The sequence below is a fragment of the Hippopotamus amphibius genome, chromosome 14 (assembly GCF_030028045.1).
Source record: "Hippopotamus amphibius kiboko isolate mHipAmp2 chromosome 14, mHipAmp2.hap2, whole genome shotgun sequence".
In the NCBI taxonomy this organism is placed as follows: Eukaryota; Metazoa; Chordata; class Mammalia; order Artiodactyla; family Hippopotamidae; genus Hippopotamus; species Hippopotamus amphibius.
The window spans coordinates 17787094-17802396 of record NC_080199.1 but is presented as its reverse complement, the minus strand read 5'-3'; positions in this window follow the sequence as shown (position 1 = coordinate 17802396).

The following is a 15303-nucleotide window of genomic DNA, read 5'->3' as shown; positions in this document are numbered from 1 at the left end:
CTTCATTGTAACTCTGTCCTTAGATGCCTAATGGGCAGAGGGTGTGGCCTGGAAAAAAAGTTTACACATAATAACTTTCCTTTCAGTCATCATGATAAGTTGATTTGGATTGTTTGGGCCACTGCTGGACTGATGGAAGTGCCACATATTTGACCTGATTTAGTTATGAAGAAGGCCAAAAGCAAGGGAAACTACCATGTCAGAGATCAGTGATTTCAGCCAAATTTATGACTAAAGCAATGTCTGGGGAGGGTTTAAATGACTGTCAGGGCATCAGACTTCATAATGCTCAGAGTCACTGACCAACTGTGCAAATTAGCACAGTTACACTCATAATTGATCACAAACTATGCATATCTTTCCACTTTATTTGACTGTCAAAAAGTGTTAGCCAATGTCTATTGAGCACTTATTTTGGGGAAACACATTACTTCCAGGGAGCAATGAATATTCATAAAATGTGGCCTTTGCCTTAGGGAATTTTACAGTTTCTATAAACAACACAGTATTAGCTCATTGATGGAACTCAAATAAAGAAAAAAATGTGAAATAACGCATTGGCAGAAACATGGACAGACTTAGAGAGTATCATACTAAGTGGAGTAAGTCAGACAGAGGAAGACAAGTGTTATATGACATCACTTATATGTAGTATCTAAAACATGATGCAAATGAACTTACAAAACCGAAATAGGCTCACAGACATAGCAAACAAACTTATGGTTATCAGAGGGGAAAGCAGGGGCATGGATAAATTAGGAGTTTGGGATTGGCGGATGCAACCTACTATGTATAAAATAAACAACAAGGCCCTCATGTATAACACAGGGAACTATAGTCAATATCTTGTAATAAACTATAATGGAAAAGAATACGAAAAAGAGCATATACGTATATATCTGAATCACTTTGCTGTACACCAGAAACTAACACAACATTGTAAATGAACTATATTTCAATTAAAAAACAAATCAAATGTAAGGCAGGAATATCTTTCCTTGGAGGTTCTGAAAGGAAGCAAAGCATCCATCCTCCCAGCCTCCAAGGGCCACCTGTTGGATATCATGGATAGATGAAGGGAACGAGAGTCTCACAGAGGATGAAAACAGGAGACAGAATAATGGCACATAGTAGATACTTACTACATGTTTGCCATATAATCCTAATATTAAGCCACTATAGTATGACTCTTTCAATAAGTGTCAAAATCCCCAAGCAGGAGTAAAACAAAAGAGCTTATGAAAAAGAACAGATATAAATTGGAAATAAAAAAGAATCAATGTAATTTTAAAGTTTATACTAAACTCTAGACTGAATTAAATCAACTATTTGGAAGAATCACCCAGAATGTAGCAGAGATAAAGAGATAAACACAATGAAAGTGCATTGAAAACACATATGCAAGATGGATTGGAATGCTTCAGTGTAGGCCTAAGAAGAGTGAGAGAAATAGAGAATGCTCTCTAAAATGACAGAGTAGGGACTTCCCTGGTGGTCCAGGGGTTAAGACTCCACACTCCCAAGGCAGGGGGCCTGGGTTCAATCCCTGGTCAGGGAACTAGATCCTGCATGCCTCAACTAAAGATCCCACATGCTGCAACTAAAACTTAGTGCAGCCAAATAAATAAATAAATATTTATTTATTTATTTTAAAAAACAATAAAATAAAATAAAATGACGGAGCAAAACAATATTCAAAAGAATAGTGGTTGAATATTTTCCAGCACTGATGAAAGAGATGACTTTCCAGGAAGCATAATGCTAAGCATAATCAAATAAAATGAATCCACATCTTAATATATCATAGCATAATGGTACATCATCAAAGATAAGAATGATAAAAGCTATCATGAAGAAAAGACAGATTACTTTCAAAGTAAAAACAATTAAACTTAAAGTGGATTTATCATCAAGAAGACTAGATGCTAGGAGACAATAATGAAGTAATATCTCCTAACTGATGAGGGAAAATAATTGCCATATGTGAATTCTATACCCAGCTAAACTACCACCAATGTTGTTGTTGTTGTTGTTGTTGTTGTTGTTGCTGTTGCTATTGGTGGTGGTAATGATGATAGTGATGGGAGGAGAGAATAGGAAAAATAATTTTCCCCCAGGTATACAACAACTAATAAAGTTTACTACCTGTCTAATTTGCTGGGGATGCTCTAACAAAATACCACAGACTGAGTAGCTTAAGCAACAGACATTTATTTCTCAGAGTTCTGAAGGCTGGGAAGTCTAAGATCAAGGTGCCAGTCAATTCACTTAAGACCATCTTTCTGGTTTGCAGATGGCTGTCTTCTTGCTGTGACCTCAGAAGGCAGGTGGAAGGAGAGGGATAGAGGGAGGGAGGAAGGCAGGGAGGGAGATAGAAAGAGAGAGAGAGAGATGTCTCTGGTATCTCTCCCTTTTTAAAAAAATTTTGGTTGCACCCCATGGCATGTGGGATCTTATTTCCTGGACCAGGGATTGAACACAAACCCCCTGCATTGGAAGGCAGAGTCTTAATCACTGGACCACTGGGGAAGTCCCTGGTATCTCTTCTTATAAGGGCACTAATCTCATTATAAGGACCCCACCCTGTGATCTAATCACCTCCCAAAGGGGGGCCCCCAACATTGGGGGTTAGGGCATCAACATATGAATTTGTGGGGGAGGGGGATAGAAACATGCAGTCTGTAACACTATCCCTCTATCTTCAATAAAAGGATGTAAATAAAATACTTTACAAGAAGAAAAATAAAGCCAGGATAAAGGAGTGAGGCTGGGAACATTGATAAGTTCAGAAATTGGGTAATATATATTGGTGAAAGTTAGTAAATATTTATTAATAAATTTAACTATTTCTCTGAAATAAAAATAAACAATTAATTGTACTGTGGTTTTTATTTTATTTTATTTTATTTTATTTTTATTGGAATATAATTGCTTTACACTCTTGTACCAGTTTTTGAGGTACACCAAGGTCAATCAGCTGTATTTATATACATATCCCCATATTCCCTTCCTCCCTCAACTCCCCCCCACCCTCCCCATCCCAGCCCTCTAAGGCATCATCCATCATAAGAACATAATAAAAATAATCTTTATTTTATATCTAATCAATGCTAAAATTTAATTGACCTTTACTTCATTTTTTCATTGTAGCTGTAGTTTCTTATAGCATCAGACTCTATAATAATAAACATATCTATTTTTATGATCAATTATTTTTTAAATAAAACATTCATTTTTGAATAGTTTTAGATTTACAGAAAAAAATTGCACAGTTCCAGTTTCCCCTGTTGTTAACATTTTACCATACTATGGTACACTAGTTACAACTAAGGGGACAGACATTTGTACATTACTATTAAATAAACTCCATACTTTATTTGAATTTCACTAGTTTTTTTTCCCAATACCCCTTTTCTGTTCCAGGATCCATCCAGGATACCACGTTACATTTGGAAGTCATGTTTCCCTAGCTTCCTTTGGTCTACACCAATTTCTCAGACTTTCCTTGTTTTTGATGACTTTGACCATTTTAAGAAGTATTGGTCAGGTAATTTGCAGAATGTTCTTCAGTGTTGGGTTGTCTGGTGTTTTGGTTAGACTGGGATTATACATTTTCGGGAGGAAGACCACAGTGGTGAAGTGCCATTGTCAGCACATCAGATCAAGAGTATATGCTAGCAACTTGACTTATCAGTGATAATGTCCACATTGATCAGCATGCTGGAGTGGGGTGGTGTTCACTTTTTCTCCACTCCCCTTTCCATAATCTCTTTGGAAGGAGCTCACTAAGCACAGCCCACACTCAAGGAGTGGGGAGTTAGGCTCCATCTCCTTTAGGGGGGGTATCTACATAAACAATTTTGAATTCTGCACAGTATATTTGTCTCTTCTTCCCACTTATTATTTATCCATTCATCTCTATCAATATGGACCCATGGATATTTAGTTTATACCTTGGATATAACCCAGTATTGATTTTGTCACTCAAATTGTTCCAGGTTTGGCTACTGAGAGCTCTTTCAGGTTGGATCGTGTGTCCATTTTTGTGGTCCCATTGTTTTCTTTTTGAGCACTGCCTTCCTTTCTATTACTTCAAGATGCTCCAGGCTCATCTTGTACATCCTCTGTCCCAACCCTAGAATCAGTCATATCTCCAAGGAGCCTGAGTCTGTTACCATGACCAGTTTTCAAACAACCGCAATACAAAACAGGTGTGTCTGGGGAATTCCCTAGCAGTCCAGTGGTTAAGACTCAGTGCTTTCACTGCCATGGACGCAGGTTTGATCCCCCATGACTCGAGGAGCAGCCAAAAAAACAAAAACAGAAACAAAAAAACAGTTGTGTCCATGTTGAAAACAGTTTTAATCAAAGTCACAGATCATATTCAACTCTCTGCCACATGGCTTTTCATTTAAAATTTTTTTCTACAAAGTGGTTTGTGAAGTTAAACAGCACTTCCTCCCCATAGTTTGCTCGCGACTGGAAACAATTCAGGTCACATGTTTCATGGCCACTTATTCTTTTCCACAGTAGTTGAAATGATACATTGTGTACAATTGAATAGCCAAGTCAAATTATTTTAGGTGTTGATAAATTTGCTGTTAAATGCTACCCACTGGAGATGGAGGAAAGCTAAAGTGAGGAAGTTACATTATATAATTGTATCTAACATTTGGCTGAATGTCATTGAATAGCAAAGCAAATATGAGGTCCTCAATGATGACTGAAGTTATAAAAAGACAACATGGATTTTAAACTTTTGAAACAAATTCCCTAAAAGGCAACAAATTTAAAGGTCTTCCAGGTAAGGACTGTTTTTTTCTTGAGATATACTTGACATATAACATTCTATTAGTTTCATGTGTACAACATAATGAGCCAATGTTTGTATATATTGTGAAATGATCACCACAATATCTACTTAACATTCATTACCGTACATGGTTACAAGTTTTTTCTTGTGATGAGAACTTTTAAGATCTACTCTCTTAACAACTTTCAAATATACAATGCAGTGTTGTGATCTATTATAGTAGTGTGGGACATTACATCCCCAGGACTTAATTACTTTATAACTGAGAGTTTGTACCTTTTGACCCCAAAGATGAGGATTTTTGACAAAAACATGGATATCCACACTAAAAGCTATGGAAGGAGAAAGAGTGTGTGTGTTTCCTGTGCTGCATAACAAACCACCACTGACTTAAGTGGCTTAAAACAACACCCATTGATTAGCTCACATTTCTGTAGGTTAGAAGTCTGGTGTGACACCAATAATAATGGTGTCAGCTCAGCTGAGTTCTGGCCTGCAGGCTTAGGGAAGATTTTTCTTCCAAGCTCACTCAGATTGCTGGCAGAATCCAGTTCCTGCAGTTGCAGGATGGAGGACCCTGTCTCCTTGCTGGCTGTCAGTTGGACGTTGCTCTCAGCTCCCGGAGGCGGCCTGCATCCCGTGCCTCCTGGCTCCACCGTCTCCCTCATGTCCAGTCCCTCTCAGCCTTCAAATTTCTCTGACTTCCTTCTTCCTGATTTCTAGATCCAGAGGTCAGGCCCACCAGTTCATCTCCCAGTCTGAAGGTCAACTGATTTGAGACATTAATTACATCTGCAAAATCCTTTCGCAGCAACACCTAGATTCATGTTTTATTGAATAACTAGGAAAGAATGTGTGTATACCAGGGGCCAGGAATTTGGGGAATATCTTAGAATCTGCCTACCACAGAAAAAGAGAAAGAGAAAGAGAAAAAGAAAGAGGGAGGTGGGAGGGAGAAAGAGAAAGAGAGAGAAATGTATGGGAGAGTGGAGAGAACCATGAAACAAAATCATTTTGTTCTCATCTCTCGCTTTGCTCTGTCTTTATTTCTATATATTTTTTCCTTTTCTTTTAGTCTCCCCTCTAGACAAAATGTTAACTGCACTGAGTTTTATATGAAGGGTAAAACAGAATTATAAAATTGAAATGTCCTTAAATTTATCAAGTCCAGGGGTTTTTCAACCTCTACTGTGAACAGTAGGAATTTTAATGTTCCTAAAGATGTACGAGTGAAGTCTGACGTCAGCTACTTGCTGCCTTTGTTTCTTTTGTTAGGAATCCCAGAAATCTCCAGGAAAGGACCCACGGTATCAGTCAACTCACACAGCGCCTGAGGATCGATCCACTGGAGGGTGGGTTGAGGAGGGGAAGCTCTTCCTTTCCATTTGGATCTGAAGAGGTCATGTGATTTACATAAGGCCACACAGGACATTTGTGTGAGGTGAGGGCATGGAATCAGATCTTTTGACTCTAGGCTGACGGGGTTCCAACCGGACCTGAGGGTTTGTTCTTCATATATGGTGCTGATCTGTACAATATACTTTTTTTTTTTAAGTTTGATTTCTTGTTGTTACATGGTCTTTGAATTACACCTTTTTTTTTCTCCACTCGTTACTGGACTACATTTTTTTTTTCTAATTCCCATCTCTGTTTCAGAAGAAAGCCCTGTCAGAAAACTTCACAGTCCTAGTTTGGGACCATTGAGGGCCTTGTGCATTGTTTCTCAGAGCCTGAGAAACTCTTCTGAATTACTTGGGGAAGATGGGGAGGTCCTACCCCGACCAACTGAACCAGAACTCCTGGGGGGTTGCAGCAGGAATCTGCACTGCAACACGCCTCTTCCCCAGGTGACCATCACCTGCTAAACTGTGAATTCAACTCCCCTAGAGTTTAAATAAAATTCAGGGAAATAATGAATGTGAATCTGCTTGGTACAGAGTTTCTCATACTGATCCAGGATCTTAATAGGCAATTCTTTAACAAAAGAAACATCTATGAAAGGATATATGTTCTTACACATATTTTTGAAATATGTGTAAGAACAATATTAAGTATATTTCTAAAGAGGTTATTATTAAAAGAGGACAATGCCCCTTTTACAGTGGTACAACACACCTGGGGAGAGCAGGAAGGAAGGCACCTGATGCGTCCATGTATGAGGCCCGTGGGCAGGTACGCAGCATGCTGTCTGCCCAACAGTTACTAGCCTGTTATGAGTTCTATAACCTCAGTACACATATGTAAGAGTATCAATGTTCATTGTATATTAAAATATTTATTCTACTTGACTTCTCTCCTGGACGGATCTGGAAGATGGTAGTTATAAACAAAAAGCTGATCTTGTGGCTCTGAACCAACAAAAAGTTGAACAATTCAGAATGAAGATGAATAATTTCAGCCTCAGATCCTGAAAAACTCAAAGGCAAGCCATCCAAGATGAAATAATTAATGATTTTTGGAGCGGCCCATTGCAAAGATGTCCAACTATTGCAAAACATGCAGTTCATGTTCTTCTCCCTTTTGCCACAACACCCTCTGTGCTCCAACAAAAACAGAATAAATGAAGAGACTTGATGTTGCACCTGATATGAAGTCTGACTCAGCCCCATTGTTCCAAATATTAGTACCTGATAAAGGGAAAGATATAAAATAGAGTTCGTTAAAAATCTATTCAGTATGTTGGGTTTTATAATGCAAAGTGTAAACTGAAAGATGCTTTATTCTTTATATAGTTTATAGTTTGTTCTCAATAAAATAAAGTTATATTTGTATAAGTTACAGTGTATGTTAAAAGCATGTAAATTATAATAAAAAGACAATTCAATAAAAATTGAGTAAAATATCTGAACAGACCTCTCACTAAAAAAAATCTACATGGGAAACAAAAGGATGCAAAGATGTTCAACATCACTAGCCATTAAGGACATGAAATTAAAAACCAAATGAGATACCACTACACGTCCACTAGAATGGCTAAGATTAAAAAAGCTGACAATCCCAAGTATTGGTGAGGATGTGGGGAAGATAGAATTCTCATTCATTTCTTAACACAAAAGAAATTTATTTTGTTACAGTTCTGGGGGCCAGACATCCGAAATCAGGGTGCAGGCAGGACCACATTCCCTCTGGAGGCTCTAGCGAAGAATCCTTCCTCTTCAGCTCCTAGTGGCTGTTGGCTTTCCTTGGCTCCTGGCTGCATCTCTCTCTGCTCCATCATCACGTCCCCTCTCCTCCACCTGCCATCTCTAAACTTTCTCAGCCTCTTTCACAAGGATACGTGTGCTCATGCTTAGGATCCACCCAGATAATCCAGGATGCATTCCCCTCTGGAGACCCTTAACTTAATCACATCTTTTGCCATATTAGGTAATTTTCACAGGTTCTGGGGATTAGAATACATATGTATCTTCAGCCCACTATACAACCCAAATGTCCATCGATGGATGAACATAAAAACAAATTATGATACATCCATACAGCACATCACACGGCCAGAAGAACCAGCTACTGATAAATGCAACAACGTAGATGCATTTCAAAAAAAGCACTTTGCTAAGTGAAAGAAGCCAGATTCAAAAAACTACAAACCGTATAATTCCATGTGTATGATATATCTGAAAGGGCAACATTATGGGATAGAAACCTTATCAGTTGTGGCCACGGGCGGGAGTTGGAAGAAGGGGACTGACTTCAAAGGAACATAAGGGAATTGTGGGGGTGATGGAAATGTTACATATACTGATCATGGTGTTGGTTACATGACTACATACATTTCAACACTCAACACACTGCACACTTAAAATTGGTGAATTTTACTTTACACAAAGTATACATCAATAAACCCACTTTTAAACTAGCATATCAATCAAATTTTAATTTCATGCATTTAATCTAAGACATTTTTGAGCTCCTGATAATATTCTTTCAATATGGTATAATTTTTCATTATTCTGTGGTTTATGAAAAGTTTGGAAACCTCCTTCCCTCCTTCTGTCTCTCCTCCCTGGAATACATTATCGGCCACTGTGAAGAAGATAAGTAAAACGAATTCTATTCCCAGACCACATTTGTTCAAGTGACATGGAAGGCCTCTTAGTTTCTAGAATGTTTCAGAACTCCCCAGCCCTACAGAATTTCTTCCCCAGCCCAATACATCCACCTCCTAACCGGTGTCTGGCCCTCATCTCTCTCCACTTAGATCCCTTCTCCGCAGTGACAGCAAAATGAACTTCTTAAACCCAAATCTAATGATGTAAATTTTAGGCTTAAAATTGTTTGTTTTCTCCCTGTACGATAAATCCACATGCAGTGCCAGTTAGAACTCTTAACAATACACTCTTACACCTGTCTTCCAGCCTCATCGTCTACCACCTTCCATAAGGTACCCTGTGTTTCTGGGTTCAGAGTGTCTTACTGTTTCTTACAGACAGAGCATTTCATATTTGTGTGTTTTGACTTATATTCTTTCTGGTTTCCCATATGCCCTCGCTGCCACTCACCTCGTCTATGCTGATTGGTTTAGGCCTCAGGCCACTGCTCCTCTCTGAACAATCACTGTGGCCAGAGGATGTAAGTCCCCTGATGGGTTGTCCGCTGGATGGGGACCCCTATGCTCATAGCCCTCTGCCTCCTGTAGAGATGATAAGGGACTGAGCAGTCATGGTCGGTACAGGGCCATGGGTAAAGCGGAAGAGTGCGAGGCACTCGCACTTCCTTGCCGCGCCCAGAGTCTCAGGTTACCTGTAATTGTGTGTATGAGTGTGTACACACACACACACACACACACACAGAGCTGCCCTGAGTGCCTGCGGGCATCATGAGGGAAGGCAGCTGGGAAGCCCACCTACAGCGCGCAGGTGAGGAGTGGCGGCCAGGTGAGACCTCCCTGGGCATCCTCACAGGCACCTTCGTGGGCAGGATCGGATCTCTTTAAACTGTATCTAAGCCGGCCAAGTCTATTCCATGTGCGTTTCATGTTTTCTTTTCTCGTGACCAGCTAACTAATACAGTGTAGATTCCCCTCGCAATAAAACACACACACACACACACACACACACACACACACACACACGCCACACAAACGTCCTAGAAAAACCCATCCTCATCAGCGCGCCCTGGGTTAGGAGTCCGTACTCGGTGGCTACTGCGTGGCCTTGACTGTGGTGTCTACACAGTGCCTCCTGGAGCCGCTTAGCAGCGGCCTCCCTTTCGCCCGGGAGCCAGAAGGACCCGCCTCCCTTCCCCGCGCAGCCTTCCCGGGAGGAGGACACCCTGCGGGACGCCCTGGACGTCCCCGTGGGAACGCGCCCGCGATCGCTGTCCCCGGGGGCCAGTGCGCGCCCCTCCCCGCCCCCGGGGCCCAGAGGCCCGGCCTGTGATCGCGCTCCAGGCAGCAGGCGGGCTCCCGGGCCGCCCGGCGGAGGGCGGGCGCCTGTGATGTGCGGCCAGGGAGCGCGCGGAGCGGCCCGGGCGCCAGCCACTGATGCCGGCCAAGCGAAACTCCGGCCCGCGGCCGATGCTCCCGCCGGAAGAGCCCAGAACGAAGGAATCGGGAACCCGGCTCAGGCCGGCGGCTGGTCTGCTGTCTCGTGCGCCCACCTGCACCCGATCACTGACTAGATCCAGCGAGGATCCCCCAAACCTGCCGCGCAGGGATCCCTAATGTCCACTCCCTTCCGGACAGAGCCGGGGCGGGGGGGGCAGCCCCAAGTCACAGGACACTCAGTCCCTGGGCTGCTCGTCACGTGGGCCCGAAGAGAGGAGAAGGTGGATTCGTGCCTCCTCGCCGTCTGCAAGGCCTTGGCCTTGCTGAGCGTGTGTCCATTTAGGGGAAGACCTCTCTGGAATGGTATTTTACTTCCACACAGATGGTTATCAGAACAGGTGTGAATAGTTTACCAAGAAAGAAACATTTCTCCCTTAAATGCCTCCCTGAGCAGTCTCAAAGCAGACAAAAGCCTCACATTAGCATAGGTGTGCAAAACCACCTGTGCAAATAACCCAGTCAAATAGTGAAAAATAGCCTTGGAAAGAAGAAAAGAACTCAAAACCAGTGCAAATACTTGAACACAAGTCGAAGGATTCTTCATCAACAGTAATAGGCAAGGAGCTAAAGCGGTGTTTCCCGTTTGTAATACAAACTTGCAGGGGTTATTTTTAGCAGCCTATTTGATTCCATCAGATGGTGAGATAGCAGCTTTCTTAGCCTTGTCAAAATAAAAATATGGGAGAAAAATCCAGCCTGCTCTAATCTGGCAAACATTTATGTTTGGAAATCCTGATTTCAGGTACTGGGTGAGCAGACAGGATTCTGTTCGTGAAAATAGCTACGCACTGGAGAGGCTGAATCTCTGATTGTTGTTACTGCCTCTTACATCCCAGGAAAACAAAAACACGATTTCATCAGCATTAATTTTCAATATTTTTGAAATGTTATTTTTATGTTTGTATTTCCTGGCATAAGAGAAAAGCGGGGGAGGGAGCGGGAACACTGCAGAGAAAGGAGCCAAGAGAAACCTGACCTGGGGCGAGTGGGTGAGAGATCAAAGGGCTGTGGTGGCAGAGCTGGTAGGGGAGGACCAGGGCCCGCACTGTGGGAACAGAGCCCACTGATGCCTCAGGGATGTGGGCAAAGAAGGAACCTGCCTGACCTTAGACCAGGGCAAGAGGCCTCTGCCCTGAGTCTCACACTTTAGAGGACCCCAGTCTAGCCCTCCGCTGACCACGCTGGTCCCCATGAGGTGAAGCCTCTGAGAACCAAGGGGACACACCTATCCAGAGCCCACTCCTCCAGGCAGGTGCTTGCTTGGCAAAGTGTGGTCCACACACCAGCAGCATCAGCATCCCCTGGATGCTGGTTAGAAGTGCAGGCTCTCAGCCCTGCCCTCTAACCCACAGCGTGTTAAAAAACAAGAGGCTGCATATTAACAAGGTGAATTATTTGCACTTTAAAGATTCAGAAGCAGTGATCTAGACCACTCAGGGTACCCAGGACCCCAAAATGCTCTGCCCGAATGGCCCCAGCCCACTTCAAGGACCTGCGTGGGCCTGTTGCCTGAGTCCATCCTCTCAAGGGCCATAGAACCAGGCACCACCTCAGGTGTGTAGTCCTGGGCCTGGGAGGGCCCATTTGCAAGGGTAGCGCGGGGTGGAAAGAACTTGCCTGTGCCATCTGGGTGTCTTTACTTGTGTAAATGAGGCTCCTTTAGGTGTGGGCTGTGGTCATGGGCCTGCTCTCCCCTCCCCTCCACATTTCAGCAAGAACTCTGAGAGTCCAAGAATTCTAAATTTGAATTGGGCCTTCCCAGTGGTTGGGAAAGATTATCAAGGGGGGAGGGTAACACATTTTATTGAACACTTTGTTAGCTTGATTTATAGCTCTCCTTATTTAGACATGTGATATGCAGGCCTTCATTTGTGCTCCTGCTCTGGGTCAGAAAAATATCAGGAGTGAGCCCTGCCGGTAATAGGTACTTCCTACATTAAAGCAGAGGGGAAAAAAAAAAACACCCAACAGAGAAAAAGTTGGTATAACATAGCGCACTTAGCACATAAATATGCTATTTCCAATCAGTTGTCTAAAAGTTTAAGCTACATCTGAATTTTTTGATGTTGAGATGTAGGTGACAGTTGTTTGCCTGAAATAAGCATCAACTTGGTCAACTAATACTCAGTTTGAAAGCCATTCATTCTTTCCACCAACACATTATTCTTCTATGGTCCAGATGCCATGTTTAGCCAGGCTCTGATGAGGGACCTGGCTGCTCTCAGAAACTCCCTTGGTACCTAAGCAGAGTAACCCTCTCCATACTAAGCAGGCCTGGTTCTTCAACTTCCTTCTTCCCAGAATGATGAACTCCAGGCCAGAGCCTACAGGATCCTTCAACCAATTCTGACTCAGGGTGAATTTGAGTGATAACTTGATTTAATAGGCAAGGCTGGCAGGTGGGTGGTGCTCAAATCTGTCTACCTGGCTGCACAAAGCGAAGTCAAATTCAATTGCCTAGTGTGTTATTCAGGATATTAGCAATTTTCTTATTGTGATTTGATATTATTGTGCAACCTGGTTGTTGAAGTATCTCTACTGGTGAAGTTGCTGTCATGTGTACTGGGATGGGTTCTTCCCTTCCAAGTGGATCACAAACACCCACCCTCCCAGATTATGTGTGGCATCCACTGCTTCTTCTGTTAAAGAGAAAGCAATATGGCAAACTCACTCGAGTTTAAAGTAAACATTTTAAACACCTTCATAAGAATACTGGATCTTAGTTTGAAAAGGACCTTAAGGAAACAGCTCAAGGTGTCCACATGAATGAATCAACAGTGATGGCCTTTCAAGCATCAGTGGGGGACATATTTTGTGTAGAGGATTCCCCCAGGACTCCTTAAATCACAGTATATGAGTGGCTACCTGGTCTACCTACTCAAAAACCTAGCCTTGAAGAGAGGCTCCTGGCACTGATGAAATCAATATAGTGATATCTTTATCAGGCAGAGATAACTACTGCTGAGTCCAATATAGAACTTGTTCTCAAAAAGGCTGTACTGTCTCCATCCCAAAGACTAATAGTCAGGAAATCCTTTAAACTGGAGTCACGTCCTAATTAGAAGGAGAGAGAACCACGGTGAGAAAGCAAGGAAGAGAACCAACAGCCACCTACAGACAGTTAACCTGTCCTCTGTGGGCTTGACACGCTGAGGTCCAGCCACGGACATCACAGCTGGGCTGGCTTGTTCATACAGACTACCTACCAGTCCTCACCTCGGAGCCCAGCTGCTACAGAAAGACCTGAAAGTCCAAATTCCACCCAAACAAGTAATTGTCTCAGGTTCCTAATTGTCATCTGCATTTTTACCCCCACACTTGTAAATCAGAAGCTGGAACATTCTTACAATATGGAAAAACACCAAGTTTCTCAGGGAAATTTGCCTAGCTTTTCTCTTTGCCTGATGACTTATCTTAGGTGGCTCCCCAAGAGACATGTGGCAGCAAATCTAGACCCATTGTGTAATTTAGAAGCCAAAATTTCAATGAAAACTAGATCTGATATAGGGCAGATGATTACTGTGACTGTTTGAAAGTTGCATTGACAAAGTAGGTTGTGTTTATCACTGTTAACTTGGTTTTCTTAACTCTTTCACAGTGATATTTATGTATTTATTAAATGAATTTTTGAAGTTTTAGAAATGAATGATAATCTGTCCTAAGAGTTTCCTCACAGTGTAGGGATATTGAAGCTAGGAGCTTTTGTATAGATGGAGAAGATATTGTTCATAAATAAAATATAAACTCCCCAGTCTATCGTAACTGAAAAGAGGCACTGTGACTTCTCTTTACATATTTTCTGGACCTTAAAATCAACCCATGCTCGTTGTAGGTAATTTAGAAAATTCAGAAAACCTACAAAAATAAAAATCAGTGATAATCAAACCAGTCAGAAATAATTGTTAACTTTCGATTATTTAGATACAAATGTGCTTTACAAAATGTTAAAAAACTTAGATAATTTTTATCACTTAATATTATAAAATGAGTATTTGCCATACAGCATTCAATTATTTTGGCCAGTACTCTTTTGTTGGCTGCTTAACACTTTACTGCATGAGCACACCAAATTTGGACTCTTTCTGGAAGTTAGGTTATTTCCATTTTTCATATTATAAGTAATATGGTAACAAATATCTTTGAATGTATTTTTGGTTGTTGCTGGAATTTATAGTTATATCCTTTGGGTTTTTTCCTAGAAGAGAAATTTTTGAGTCAAAATATAGAAACATTTTAAAGACCCTGACATGTGTTACCATGTGACACCAGAAAGTAGGTACAATTCACGTTTCTACCAGCATGTTTGAAAGAGCTTAGTTTGCTGTTTCCTTGCCAACAGTAAGTACTGTCTGTTGTAATCCTTGTGAATTGGAGAACACAATCTGCCCTCATTATTTTTGCTGTATTTGACATAAAACAACATGGAAGAAAAACTGGAAATATTTAGTAAAAGAAATCTGCAAATTTCATTGACCAGAGATGTGAAATCAGACATCCCTACTTCTCAGCATTATCTCAAATTGCTAAGCAGAACTTTCTTGAAAATGGTTTCCTACTTGGAGGAAAGGAGTTCTAGAATTTTTAATCTTCTCCTGTGTGGTTGCACGTTGGCTTGCTTACTACACATACAAGTAGCATCAAACTGGTGATGACGCTTCCTTATAAAGTCCACTAGTGGCAGAGTCAGATCAGTTCAACCAGGTCTTTAAGAAAACTAATAAAAAGGAGTTGGCCTATTTTCTTTTTTTTTTTTTTAAGCTCTTCATTGGAATATAATTGCTTTACACTATTGTGCCAGTTTCTGCCATATGGCAAGGTGAATCAGCTGTATTTATACGTATATGCCCATTGGTCTATTTTCATATCAAGAAGCGGCATGGGACTTCCCTGGTGGTGCAGTGGTTAAGAATCCGCCTGCCCACTTTGGTGTACAGAAAAAAACTGG